The sequence below is a fragment of the Camellia sinensis genome, chromosome 9 (genome assembly GCF_055761805.1).
Source record: "Camellia sinensis isolate YWXY chromosome 9, ASM5576180v1, whole genome shotgun sequence".
NCBI classification, from domain to species: Eukaryota; Viridiplantae; Streptophyta; class Magnoliopsida; order Ericales; family Theaceae; genus Camellia; species Camellia sinensis.
The window spans coordinates 14170338-14185962 of record NC_138969.1 but is presented as its reverse complement, the minus strand read 5'-3'; the positions used below and the strand labels follow the sequence as shown (position 1 = coordinate 14185962).

Below are 15625 nucleotides of genomic sequence, written 5' to 3'. Positions count from 1 at the left end.
TTGATAGAATGCATTAACGTTATGTATTGATTGATTGCGTATATGACCTTTGTGTATATATGTTGTGTGTGTGGGAGGAGATAGGGGATGTACTCCACGGTTTAGGGAAAGATTGGGGATGGACCTCTAAACCGGATGTTATTTGGGAGGAGATAGGGGATGGACTCCACTGATACAGCTCATATGCTTGTCAAATAATGTGTTGATATAGCTCATATGCTTATCTTTGGAAGTATTGATACAGCTCATATGCTTATCTTTGGAAGTGTTGATATAGCTAATATGCATATCGGTTGAAATGTGGATACAGCTTGTAGGCTTATCTGTTGAGATGTTGATACAACTAATATGTTTATCTATTGTAAAATGGGAAGTGTTTAATATGAGTCATTGTCTCATATAAGTGGTTGGCCAGGTTCTGAGCCATTGATGTAAATTGTGAAAATGATAAGAAATGGAAACTGAAATGAAACATGAACATAGTGGTCATGAAATGGAAATGGGATATGAATTGGTTTATGAAAATTGAACATTTATCAATTGCTAATGTCTTAGTCATTGCTCATACTGTGTTTAGCATATCTCTACTGGGCGTTAGCTCACCCTTTATGGGACATTATTTTCAGGTACAGGTAGTATGCCACCTCCAAGGACATAGCTTGGATGATGATGAGAGTTGAAGACTCTTTCTTTTGTTTATTTTGATGTATTACATGTAAATTCAAGCCGAGGGCTTAATATGTATTGAGTTAGTACTCTTCTTTTTGTAACCAAGTGTTAACTTGGAAAGCTGTAAACCCATAGGGCATTTGCTTTTGTTGTTAACATGCAATACAGTTGTAAGAATTACTCTGATGAATAGAAATGGTTGATTTCTTTTGTATCAATGCATGTCTAAAATGTTGGTTTAATGTTATATTTTTTAGGGCGTTACATGAATTGTAAGTGGAGGCTTTGAGGTTTGAGAAAAAGAAATCTAAGAATGAGTAAACTTCGGTGTCTGATCTACCGGAAGGCGGTAGGTGGACAAAAGGTGGGTTTGTGCTCTGCGACGACTACTGGTAGTGGTTGTTGTCTTTTTTTTGGGTGTGCCTTTGCCAGCAAAGTCGATTCATAACAACCCATGTCAGAATAAGTCTCAACGTTGCCCTCAAATGACCAGGGTAACCATTTTATAGTGAAAAAAATGTAGAGAGAGAGAGAGAGAGAGTGAGTGAGTGAGTGATTGAGTGAGTGAGTGAGTGAGAGGAAATGGGTATCTCTCTCAATTGTTTCACTTTATTGTTGTTGTGTCTCTCTTTCTCTTTCCAATCTTTGGCATTGGTGATAATGATAAATCTAGAATTAGAACGTGGTGTTGAGTGTTGCTGAGGGACCTTCAGCTAACATGGTATGTATGTCGCATTTGACAAAACATTAATGACTTGCAAAAAAAAAAAAAAATGTCATATAATACACTAACTATAACATCCATTTAATGCATGACGTAAACATGAAGCTATAAATAATTAATTTTGTTGTAGCGGCCTAACACAACTTGCCAAACTGATTTAATTGACTTGTACCACATTAATTTTACAATTTATATAACAACCACAGTTGAGCTATTAATATTACTGAAATAATTATTGTTGGTTGAATTCAAAAAAATTAAATAAAAGAGAAACTTAATCAAATATTTCTTATTCAAGCAAGTTGACCAAATCTCATCTCGATCCCAGACCTCATGCAGGTTAATACAATGTATTCTATCTTGCACAAAAAAAAAAATGTCGTATAATACACTAACTATAACATGCATTTAATGCATGCCATAAACATGAAGCTGTAAATAGTTAATTTTGTTGGAGTGGCCTAATGCAACTTGCCAAACGGATTTAACGAACTTGTATTGCATTAATTTTGCAATTCAGTGAAGACGACTTTACACAACAAACACAATTGAGTTATTGATATTACTGATATAATTATTGTTGGTTGAATTCAAAAAAATTAAATAAAAGAGAAACCTAGTCAAATATTTCTTAGTTGGGCAAGTTGACCAAGTCTCATCTCAGTCTTACACCTCATGCAAGTTAATACGATGTATTCCATTTTGCCAAAAAAAAAAAATGCCGTATAATACACTAACTATAACATCCATTTAATGCATGCCGTAAATATGAAGCTGTAAATAGTTAATTTTGTTGTAGTGGCCTAACGCAACTTGCCAAATGGATTTAACTAACGTGTACCACATTAATTTTTCAATTCATTGAAGACAACTTTATATAACAAACACAATTGAGCTACTGATATTATTGATATAATTATTGTTGGTTGAATTAAAAAAAAAAACTAAATAAAAGAGAAACCTAGTCAAATATTTCTTATTCGGGCAAGTTGACCAAATCTCATCTCGATTCCAAACCTCATGCAGGTTAACACGATGTATTCCATTTTGCCAAAAAAAAAAAAAATGCCATATAATACACTAACTATAACATGCATGCCGTAAACATGAAACTGTAAATAGTTAATTTTGTTGTAGTGGCCTAACGCAACTTGCCAAACGGATTTAACTAACTTGTACAACATTAATTTTGCAATTCATTGAAAACGGCTTTATATAACAAACACAATTGAGCTACTGATAACTATTGATATAATTATTATTGGTTGAATTCAAAAAAATTAAATAAAAGAGAAACCTAGTCAAATATCTCTTATTCAGGCAAGTTAACCAAATCTCATCTTGATCCCAGACCTCATGCAGGTTAATTCAATGTATTCCATGCTCGCCCTAACTTGGTTTTTATGTAATACAGAAATTAGAATTTTGTTAACAAATGCTCTTGCAAAAATTAAAAATTAAAAATTAAAAAAAATAAAAATCTCAAATTTTCATCCATTTTCAAAGTACATAATGAAAAAAATTTCCTTCTTTTATTGTGGAATCATTAGATATCTTAAACAATGGCATGTATTTCTTGTGAGGGATAGAATAGTAAAAAATAAATAAATAATTCAAGAAAACGAAATTATGGTAAGGGATCCTCTATTCCAAAATTTCTATCATTCTGTCTCAATGTATTCACAGATGGTGGGAATCTCGAAACATGAAATTCTTTGGACAGGTGCAACTCAGAATACATTGGAATAGAGGGACAAGAAATTTTCAATAAAGTGTGCCCTGCCAATTTTAATTTTCAGTTTTTTTGTTGATAATTCTTTGACGATAAAATTTTTTTGTTAAGAAAATGAAATTAGGGTAAGGGATCATCTGTGCTGAATTTTTTTTTTGTCCTTCTATCTCAATGTACTCAGCCACACAATGGGATAGAAATCTCAAATGATGAGAATCTTAGGGCACTTGTGACTAAAAATACACCGACAGAGAAACAAGAAAATTTCAGGACAAAGAATCCCATCCCACAAGTTAAGGATGAAGTGAGAGCTTCTTGATTTTAATGTTCATTTGTTGATTATTCTGTCATGTTTTCAAGAAAATAAAATTAGGCTTAAGGATCCTCTGTGCTCGAATTTATGTCTCGTCTCAATGCACTTGCAGTCACACAATAAGTTGAAAATCTCGACTCACATGCAACTCATAATACATTAAAACAGAGGGACGAGAAAATTTTGAGACACAGAATACTGCTAATTTTAATATTCACCCCTATTGATTATTCTATATTGTTGTTCTGTTTTGATAGGGAATGACTCTCCTCTGGCTAACAGCAATGCTTCCACAATTGAAACCACCCTCTTGTGAACACTTCATCAACAGCACTTGCAACAACTCTCCAACCTCAGCCCAACTTGCTGTCTTGTTCTCTAGTTTTGGCCTAATCTCCATTGGAGCTGGTTGCATTAGACCTTGTTCTATAGCCTTTGGTGCAGACCAATTGGACAACAAAGACAACCCTGACAATGATAGGACTTTGCAAAGCTTCTTCAATTGGTACTATGCCTCTACTGGACTCTCTACAGTCCTTGCCTTGACTGTCATTGTCTACAATCAAGAACATTTGGGCTCGCAAGTTGGTTTTCGAATCCCGGTTGTGTTCATGGTTTTCTCTGCTCTCATGTTCTTGTTGGGCTCTTCTCTTTACATCAAAGTTGTCGCTAGCGAGAGTTTGTTCACCAGTTTTGTTCAAGTTCTCGTGGCAGCTAGGAGAAACAGGAAAAACAGATACTCTGATGATTTTCATCATAAAAGCCTAGAACCAAAGTTCTGTGCACCAACTGAGAACTTGAGGTGCCTAAACAAAGCATGCATAATTACAGATCCCGAGAGAGATTTGAATCCAGATGGATCGGCTTCAAATCCATGGCATCTATGCACGGTGGAACAAGTAGAATCACTCAAGGCCCTTCTCAAAGCAATCCCCATGTTCTCTGCTGGCATTATGGTCATACTAATCATCTGCCAAAACTCATTTTCAACACTCCAAGCGAAAACCATGAACCGCCACATCAACTCAAGTTTTGAGATCCCAGCAGGGAGCTTTTCCGTGTTCATGATCGTCACGCTAACACTATGGGTCACCTTCTATGACCGTTTCATGGTTGCCCTACTAGCAAAGTGCACAGGGAGGCCACTTGGGCTTAGCCCCCGTGTCAGGATGGGGATTGGATTATTACTGTCATGTCTGGCAACAGTAGTGTCAGCAGTAATTGAACGCAAAAGGCGTTCAAAAGCAATTGAACAAGGGTTTCAGGAGGATCCCAATGCTGTGGTGGACATGACTGCAATGTGGTTGGTTCCACAATATGCCATACTTGGACTAGCCGAGGCGTTTTATTCGATCGGGCAAAGAGTTCTTTTACAGTCAGTTCCCTAAAAGCATGACTAGCATAGTAGCATTTCAATGGCCCTTTCGACACTTGGGATGGCGGTATCGAGCCTAGTGGGGAGCCTTCTGGTGAAAATTGTGAATGTGGTTACAGCCAAAGGGGGCAAAGTAAGCTGGTTGTCAAGCAACCTTAACGGGGGTCACGTAGATTACTATTATTGTCTACTTACTTTCTTGGGCTTGCTAAATTTCATTTATTTCCTAATTTGCGGCCGGGTTTGCGAGCCTATTAAGAACGAAACAACAAGGTTATCCAGTGAGGTAGGTGAAGAATCCGACCATAGCGAATTACCTTCGGCTTAAAATGTATGGTTTTCATGATATGGCAGCTAGTAGTCAAGATGCGTGCTTTCTCTTCTCTCTCTCTCTTTTTATTTATTTTTATTTTTTTGGTGTGTAATTCCTCTGTAAATTATCAGCAATCAAAGTAGCTCAATCCTTGGATCTTTTTTGGGGTATACATTGGTTTAATGTTGTGTTTCGTAGGAGGGAAACTGGAAAAAGAAAACGGTGAACAATAGAAAAGCCACTTAATACTCATTTAACACAACTTTGAATTAGAGATTGGTAGGGGCTGCGCTACCATAGGGGCTGCGCTACCTCTTGGACAGACCTTAGGCGGGCACCCCTCCTAAAGTGCAATGGAAGTCACCAAGGCCATGGGCCTTGTTGATTGCCCGTCGACCCCATCCAGGTAAGTATGTTTCAAGGTAGCTAATACATTTCATTGTGTAGGCTTGGCTTCCCGTTCTTTTGCTCATATGCTTTCGATGTGGGATGATGAAGTCAAGGATTCCCCCCATCAAATCCACCTAACCAAGAGTTCCTAAGTTCAACAACCATTTCAACTTTTATTTGGAATCTGATATTTTTTTCTAGGAGCTAAGAGCAAGGGAAGCTGCTAAAAACATGGATTTTGCTTCAGCTCAGTTAAAGCAACCATATTTTTGGTACAAAATTCAAAAGTTCATCTTCCTTTTGCTCAAACACTAGATATGAGGCATCGTAATGTATTGGCCACACATGGAACAATATTCAATAGAGTGAGAATGTTAATATTATGTTAACAAAGGCAAAATGCTCAAAATGCAGGTGCAAAATTACAGTGAGTCTTTTGACATTCCTTAATCTCAGAGATATGTGTAAGCTCTCTTAATTATGTATCATTCTCAGTCGCAACTAATCACAACTTATCGCAGTTATGTTTGACAGTGAAATTTCACAACTTACCATTCTGCCCTTGATCTCTTTGTTTTTAAATCTAAAAACCATTTAAGTTACTGTACAAGTTCCATTCACAGTTTCATAGTTTACATTAACATTAACACGAATTAAAAATTTATTATTATTATATTAAATGAAAAAATTGAGACTAGTGCTGGTGGGGTGCGCCAGGCCAAGGCAATAGTGCAACACCAAGGCGACACTCGAAGACCCCAGTAGCAAGCTACTGTGATGGGACTTCCCCCTCAAAAAATTAATTTAATATCGTGTGGACCAATGGTCCACGTATCAGATATTAAACTGATAAGAACAGATACTACACTTGATCTTAGCCAAAAGGCCGAGAAAGGTATGATTTGGAAACACTTGGGCTGGCTGTTTTAAAACCCAATGACCTGTTCTCTTTTTCTCTCCTTCTCGATATGGGACTAGTTGAACACTGACCAATCATTGTCTTCACTTAAAACACCAATGACCAATGCTCTGTGTGTGTATAATTCGACATATAATGATTATCTCATTCCATTCATTAAATACACTGTAACAGTCACTTGATCAAAGAATACATCTGGAAAATCCATTCAAGTTGGTCCAAAAATTTTCTGAGGAAATCTTGAGCTCTGTTGTTAGGCTAATTCCTGAAGTAGAGAACCAAAGGCGAGTGCTTTCAATGCCTTATTTCCCTATTCTGCTTCTTTAAGCTCAATGTACCACACTATGGGATTCTCTGAGTGACGTTTTCTCTGCGCTTCTATTGAGTGAAAGATCGAGCTGACACTTCTCCTCTGGAATGCACCCTTTAGGCTAGTTCTTGATTTTTAGTCACAATATATTGTCTGCGTATCCTCATTTGGTTGACAATTCATTGCAGCGATGTCTAGTCTGTATTGATAGGATGGATTAGGCATTTTAGATACTTTTCTGGGAAAGTTGGGGGTTCAGAAACTCCTTGGCAATGGCATATCCATGGCTAAAAAAATTGGAATAGTTTGGAAAAATCAGGAAACACTTTTGATTATGTTTAGATCATGTATGTTTAGATCATAGATTTAGATAAAGATTTAGGAAAAGTGAAATTGAAAATGTAAGAGAAATAAGAATGAAATATGAGCTAAACTGACCATGTGCTTGGGACCATGATGTACAAGAATCCATTACCATAATCATTTCAAAAAAAACCATTTGATTACACCTTGAAATCAATCTTATGCCAACAATTTGTCCAAAATCAAGAGATCACAAACCAGTCCTAAACCACTATTAGAAATCATTAATACCCACATAAAGCAGAAAATTTAGCACTAGAGATTAGTAGGGGCTGCGCGAACGCAAGCCCCCGCTATCACAAATTATGACGTAGACTCCACCTCTTGGGTAGATCTTAGGCGGGCACCCCTCCTATGTGCAATGGAGGTCACCAACCTAGGCCATGGGCCTTGTTGATCACCCATTGACCCCGTCCAGGTAAGTATGTTTTTAAGTTTGCTTATACATTTCTTTGTATAGGCTTGATTCCCCATTCTTTTGCTCCTATGCTTTCGATGTGGGATGTAGTCTAGAAATCCCCCAACCCCCCCCCCCCCCCCCGATATTCGGTTCAATAGATTGACTAATTTGGATGGTGACTAATACCACCGTCTACTAACAAGGAACTCATTTAAGTTGAGACAAATTCTGTATAGACAAATCTCAAAAAACTATTTACAATTAAAAGATTTCGAATTTCAAACTTTAGAAGGAAGTATACAACCTTTTCATATAGGATGAAACATATCTTACATACAAAAAAATTGTATATAATTCTATCATCGATTATATTTTTTGGTCTTAAAATGGTGTGTGCGCTAGGAGGAGAGGTTCCAAATACTTGAGAAGCTTCGTAGATGTTTCGTTTTCGAGTTGTTTTGAATCATGTGATTGCCCAATTTTCTTCGTCATGCTCATGTCCTGTTGACTGATATAAATATTAATTTGGCACGCTTTAATCATTGCTCAAAAATACTCTCCTTATTCCTTTTATTGGAGAAAATAGCTTTGAAATGATTTTATCTTATATTTTTATAGGACTGTAATCGACCCTTAATATAAATGATATTATATATTTTCTCTCTATCTTATTTTACAATTAATTGATGATTATATTTGAATGATGTGCTCTGTTTGTTTTAGTGAAGGATGTTTTTATAAATTATTTTCTATAATTTTTGGTGTTTAGTTTAACAAAAAATGTAAAGTCAAAAATAAATAAATAAATAAATAAAATATTTGAATGAAATATATTTTTCCAATAAGTTTGAAGAGCTGTCCACCTTACCCAAAATATTATCAAACTAACTTCTGACCCTTATCCAACTCTAACTTGGCAGCCATCTCCTCAGTATGGGGACCACTTTTATTTAAAAAATAAATAATAATAACAATAATTATAACAAAGCCCTAGTTTATCACAATTAGGGTAGTGTAAAATACTATTCAATTCGTTAAAATTATACCGATTCACATCAATCCATACCGATCTATCTTCTAATCGCTGATTAAACTTTAAAATTTATAATTCGCATTCGAAACTATTCCGCTCCACTATAGTTAATGCATATATATTGTTAGGATATTTACACACAAGTCGTAATTTATGAACTTATACTCAATAGATTTTTTGGATCTTCAAGTTCTATTAAATTTTTAATAGTCAGAATTGCCCTTCAAATAATTACTGTTTATCATTTATGATTATTTATAAAGGAATATGATAATTTGATATTTATTTTGATTTTTAAAACTTTAAAATATCAACTTTCAAATTGACAAAAACTTTAAAAAAATCATGTGAAATTTTTTGTGCAAAACTAAAAATTTTGTGTCTATAAAAGGAGCATAGTGGTGGAACATTAATGTGCAAAACTGGGAAAAAAATACTGATAATGTCTTTAGTTTTAAAACTGAAAAAAAAAAAACTAACAATGTTCTCGGTTTTATTGGATAGTTGAATCAAACCAAAAAGTAGAAAGACAAAAACGTTTAATCTCATGCTTTGTGTTTTTTTTTCTCAGATAGTGAAACAATTATCTGGAATATTGCTATGCAAAATTAATAATGTTTTTAGTTTTAAAAATTGGAAAAAACTGATAATATTATCAGTTATACTAAATATGACTTATTAGTTCAAAAAATCTTAAATAGGACTTGAGCTACCATAACATTTGTAAATAGAACTTTTAGATAATTAACTCTATATTTTTTAATCTCCAATGAAATATTAAAGTAAAAATGAGTGTGAGATATTTAAGATACGAAATTTATTACAAATTAGTAGTTATATATATGAAATATATTATGTAAAGTTAGTTTGTATTATATATATAAAAAATAGGGGCACTTTCATAAATCTCTTTTCATCTACTTATATTCGATTTAGTCCACATTATTTTTTTTTATATTCCAATAAGTCCTATGGGTAACATAGTTACCAAAATACTCCTAATAATATTCACATTTGCAGTGTGAATGTTCTGTGATGTGAATGTTCACATTGTCAATGTGAATATTTACATTGTAAAATATGAATGTTCACATCACAAAATTGCTAACCGTTCAAAAAATATTTGTAGGGGTATAAATGTCCATAAAATACCTTAAATATGAGAATTAGGATTTGGTAGATCAAATGTCCAAATAATAGGACTTGTTGAAATAAAAAAATATCTTATGGATTAATTGAGATACAAACACTTGAAAAAAGATCTTCTAATAAATCTCCCTAAAAAATATTATACAAATTAGTGTTATATATTATGTAAATACTTATTAATAGGTTAGAATATTCTTCAATCTATCAATCCGCCTAAAATCACCCAAATTGTGATTTACCAATCCGTCAATCTGTCAAACTGCCATTCAATTTATAATTCTCTTCTTAAATTGTCCGAACCACACCGCTCACATCCCTAACTGCAATTAATATAACCAAAGGTTATTGTCGATTGCGTCACTTACGACGACGAGTTATCATCGGTGCCGCCAGATTGATTTTCTAAGGTATGGCTTTTTTTTATTATTTTAATTTCAGAATAGGGTAAATTATAAACACCTCCTGAGATTTGCTTTTATTACAAATTATTTCTTGTGCTTCTAAAAATTACATTATGCCCCATAAAGTTTATAATTTCATAACAAATATGTCATTTTATTAATTAATCATCAAGTTAATTAACAGTTTTTAATAATGTTAAAATTTTATTTCAATTAATAATTCAAATAATTTTATTATTGTATAGGTAAACAGTTAGAAATTTTACTTTTTCAATTAATACTGCTAAATAAAAAATTCTGACAAAAAAATATTTGTAATTTTTTAAATTATAAAAAATAATTTATATTTTAAATAAATCTCAAAAAGTGTATTTATAATTTACCCTTCAGAATATAACTTTAGCCTTTTGAATTGAATCACTATGATGCCCAGAATTGAAGAGAGAGAAGAAAAAAAAACTCACTAAATACAGGTTTCAATATATATAATTATATTTGGTTGAGGATTTAGATTTATTTTTTGACTTTTAAAAAAAAATAAATTTTAAAAGCTAAACCATATAGATTGAATCATGCGCCTTGATACAAGTTCATTGATTTTTTAGTCGTGAGAAAGATCTTAAAAAAATGTTGACATATAAAGATGAATTTATTCTTTTTGTATTTTTTTTCTTTCTTTTTCACAGCTTTGCAACTTAGAGTTGTAGCTGCCCGTTGTTCTAAAAACATTTTAAGAGCACATCACAATATCCGATCCAATACTCAGGAAATTATTTAATAATCTCGGAACATTACGTGATTATATTTTACGCAATTACCAATTACTTAGTCTTCATATTGTTCTTCCTATTTCCAACATAAATCGTGAGTCTTTACCCCTCTCTATCAATCAAAATCTTATAGAGCACTACGTGTCAATACTCCGAAAATACTAAATAATCACCCCCTAATACTCTCACATGAGATGAGTCTTATTTTTTTTGTGAATCTCACACTTATGTCAACATATTGAATCTAGTTTTGTGATTAATTTTTGTACAATTAAAAACTTAAGATGTATCAATTAATTCCAATTTTGTGAATTCTTAATCTGATGCCTACATATTCTTTACAAAATCAATCCAACGGCACCGGTGATAACTCATTGTTGCAATTGACGGCAACCTTTAGTTGTATTAATTGTAGTAAATTAGGTTATTGTTATAGTTATTATTATTATTATTATTATTATTTTCTTTTAAATAAAAGTTGTCTCCATATTGAGGGGGTGGCTGCTAAATTAGAATTTGGTAACTTTTTGTGTAAAGTGGCGAGGCTTCTTAAACTTATCGATATTTTTAAGAATATCAATTGATGTTTTTCCAGAATCAATTCGTCAAGCATTTAATGAATGGCAGGTTGTTTACAGTCATCTTCTAGTATAAAAGGATATTTCTATATCCAAATCTATAGTTCATTTTGTTATTTGTTTTGGAATTCCATGAATATGGAAATGGGATTTCCAATGCGACTTCCAGAATAAAATTCCACGCTTAAAAAGAGTTTTCTTTACTAAATGGTGGACTAAGGGGCTTGACGCCCCTAAACAACAACAGGAAATTTTACAGAAGATTAAGGCTCATACTCAGGCCTGCTGGGAGGATGTTCCTAAATTACTCCCAGCCACTCCAGTAATCCAAAATCCATTTGTCCAAATTCAAACTGAATTACGACAAAAATATCCAGGATTATCTGACCAGGAATTAATTGTTAAAAGTATGAATTTTATGAAAGAACAATTCCTACAATCAATTTCCAGAGATGATGCTAGTATGCACTCCTGAAATAGCAGTCAAGGTCCAGAAGAACATTTTGATCCAGAATTAGAAGAGAATGAGTTCGCAGTTCTTGCAGGTGAATCTCAAGATCCTACAAACAATGATCCCAACTTTGGAGATTTTTGGGATTCATTAACCAGTCTCATTTCAGACAAGAACGAAAGGACAGGAAAGGAAAAGGAAAAGAAGATTGATTCTTTGTTCTCCACTCCAGTAACTTTTCTGTAGCGTCGGCAGAAAACAACAAATCCAGGCAACCACTTTCGGCAAAAGAAGATGCTTTGTCGGCCAGTCTAGCTTTCAGCCACACAACTATCCATACAGTTGTCCCTTACCGACACTTAAAGATAAGGCGTAATTAGAAGAGGATAAGGACGATCGACTCCAACCATCTAGGACACGCCACCTGTCCTCCTCATCCTTATCTTATTTTCTTTATGTATCTATAAAAGGGATGCCTCACCCTTGTTGAAGGCATAAGTTTTTAGAGTGTAATTTCTGAATTCTAAGTGTGCTCTCTCTCTCTCTCTCTCTCTCTCTCTCTCTCTCTCTCACAGTGTGTAACTCGTCTTATGCAGTACAATAAAAATTGAAGTACTGATTGTAAGTGTTTCTTATGTATGCCCTCTGTCAATTTACTTCTTGATCTTTTATATGTTTTAGATTATTATATAACTTGTCGTAATCAGTATTTACATTATCTTACTATCTTTCCATCTGACTACTGGGCTAATCAACAGTTAGATTTTTGCAATTAACAAATTGATAGACTCCAGCGGCAAATACAGGAAAACATAGTCATGTGGGCAGCTGTCGTCAGGCCTCCCCTTCTCTACAGTAAATTCATGAGACCATATATGGCATAATTTAGGTTAAATATAATAATAATATGAATTGTACTATTCTTGGGTTTGTGCTTAATGATGGGTAGAACAATGTTAGGTTGAGTGGGACGTCACCCAAGTCGCGTAGAGGTTATCCGTTAGCAGTGATTGCGATTAGGATGTTTGCCTCGTAAGTCGTTGACAGACGTGCTTAGCTTTACCCTGTGTCAAGCACCATTATTGGTATCAGAGCCATGTTTATTGTTGTTCATATTATGTTATATTTCTTTTAAATTATACATATATGGTCCCAATACAACCAGATGAATACTGTACCTTCAGAAGAAGTAGACAATACAGTATCCAATACAGTAGCTAATACAGTAGCTTCTACATCAGAAGCACGAGAGTTAGTAGCCTACCAGGATGTCAAGGAAGCCCTCGATAGATGGACCGTTCCTAAAGTCAAACCAGATACTATCTATAAGATAGGAACCTTTGAATTTTCCAGTAGAAAAATAATCAAAACCTTTGGGCATGCAGCCTCAATACAGAATGATGATGAATTATGTATCTCTTACACATACAAGATTTATACCCATTCTTACAGAAGTACAAGTATGTCCACATAGGACTTGTCCAGATAGCCTTTAAGCCTTTGACTCTTCTGGGGAAAAATACCAGTATTCAGTGTACACTCTGGGACGGTAGATGTCTTGATTGGCGAGCATCTTTCATGGGAGCAGTTGAAACCAATCTTTCTCAGGGTCTAGTATATTTTAATATATATCCAAATTTGAGTATAGCACTCTCAGATGCAAATTTGTCAAAAGTCTTAGAACTTAAGAGTGTTATCTCATGGTTATGAGTATCTTCCGAGATCACCACCCTTTGCGGTAATCTCCAGAATTTATTTAAAGGTTTTAACCACGTTAAATCCTTATATCCGAAAACAAAGTGAATTAGGACACACAGTCCTGATAGACACAAATCTTTTCAGTAGTCAAGTTGCTGTGCCAAAAATGATTCCTTGGCAAAACATAACTTTTCCAGAAAGATGGCAGATTAATAACGATGTTCCTGCCAGACCAATAGTCCAACAATCATTGGATGATGTTATACAGACACAAGGAGGTAATGTTTACCTTACCTTCAAACGACCACAAAGGCCATTATCCAGAAGTATGTCTACAACCAGCTTTAGAACTGCTCCACCGTATAGAGTAGATTTACCTGAGTCTTCTAGACAATCTACTCCAAAACCTTTAGAATCAGTTCTACAAGGTATGCCTTCCAGACCCCCTAGTAACCTGTAGACACCCCATTTTTGACCGTCCTCAAGACTTGGACGTCACCGTTTGAACACCAGGTGATCATCCATGTTTGTGTTCGTTTGGAGTTCCCGGAGGTCTCGGCTACGCGCCTTGCCTCAAGATCTCCGAACTCGACTGTTTTGTGCTTGGTTTGACACCAAACACTTGTGTTTTGCCTTGGAGGGGCAGGGAATACCTTGTAAGGCATCCCCACACATCACCGGCCATGGCCAGAAGCCACCGGTTGGTGTTTTGTTGCCATCGGCAATATATATTGCCGGTCGGCTTTCTTTGTTGCCGGTCGGCAGTCCATTTTGTCAAAATGGCAATTTTGAGCAGCCGACTACTGTTCATCTGCTTTTGCAGATATTTTAATACAGCTGTATGACATTTTGTTCCCCTCCATACACGTGTGTGGAGGGATGGCCTTCTTGTTAGCTTACCTTGTAAGCTTCACAAGATTGGCTCCTCTATAAGAGGAGCCCTCCTCTCTTGGCTTTAGGGTTGGACAAAAAGGTTAGAAAATATACAGAGGAGAGCTCTGGATTAGGGTTAGGGTTTGCGTCTCACCTATCTCCATTTCTCTCTTTCTTTTTACCTTTGTGTGTGTATAAGTGCATTTGTGTCTTACTATTGCACACAAACACATAGTGTTACACCTTCCCTTGGCTACTAAGGTTCTAAGAGGTTGTTCTTGAGGTTCTTGGGTGGTTTTGAGCTTGGAGGAGCAGCTGGTCCACCATTGTTGAAGAGGTTTTCAAGGGTAACAATCTTGCCCCTTTTTACCCCTTTCTTGCATTGCAATTTTGCCTATCTTAGAACTATTTTTGAGCTTAGTGTATAATATAAAAAGTTCTTTTTTTAGGCCCTCTAAATAGTTTGTTTAGAGTGTTTTGTGGTTTGGAGGTGTTTGACCCCTCTTAGGCCTTGAGAGGCCCCATTTTGTGCTATTTTGAGTGAGCTCCGGGACCTTGGTGTTTGGGCCTCCTCACCACTGAAATCTTGAGGGATTTTAGAGGTGAGGATGGTGCCTTGAGATCCTAGGGAGGAGAGGGCCACCCCCTCTCCTTGTTGTCCTTGAAATGGACCATTTTTGGCCTCTTGAGGAAGCACCTAGCTAAGCTTCATGTTCACCATGCCTTAGCTGATTTCCATACTTATTATGTCATAATATGCTTCTGTTTTTAATTGGTTTTGGTACACCATGCATGCTTAGCATACCTACCTTGTAATGCCATGTTTAGGCCTTAACATGCCCTAGGTTGTAAACCATTGTTCAAGCATGTTTTAGGTCTAGCTTTGTGAAGCTTTTGTGCTTATTTTTCCATGTTAGAGGTCTGTCCTTAGTTGTTTTGGTCGGCCATGACATGTTTAGTATAGCCCCTTTGCATTTCGGCTTGTTGGTCTTAAGTGTGTGAGTGTGTAGCATGCATTACTTGCTTTGTTTTAATGATTTGACACCATTTATAGCATCATTTCAGTCCCCTTAGCATGCTTGTATGTTAGCCTTGGATTCCCCTTTGATGCCTTATGAGCTTGTGTGGTATGCTACTTGAAAGTGCATTTGTGCAGGCTTTTGA

The 15625-nt window shown here is 35.2% G+C and overlaps 2 non-coding genes and 1 pseudogene across 2 annotated transcripts; 1 reads left to right on the top strand and 2 right to left on the bottom strand.

The window, feature by feature from the left end:
- Positions 1–3681: 3681 nt before the first annotated feature.
- LOC114279825 (protein NRT1/ PTR FAMILY 1.2 pseudogene) lies at positions 3682–5385 on the top strand (annotated as a pseudogene).
- An 834-nt stretch (positions 5386–6219) lies between these two features.
- On the bottom strand, positions 6220–6415 carry LOC114279828 (U2 spliceosomal RNA). Its single transcript, XR_003635406.2, has one exon. It is a non-coding gene; the product is annotated as a U2 spliceosomal RNA (small nuclear RNA).
- Positions 6416–7373: 958 nt separating this feature from the next.
- LOC114279826 (U1 spliceosomal RNA) lies at positions 7374–7534 on the bottom strand. Its single transcript, XR_003635405.1, has one exon. It is a non-coding gene; the product is annotated as a U1 spliceosomal RNA (small nuclear RNA).
- Between the last annotated feature and the right edge of the window lie 8091 nt (positions 7535–15625).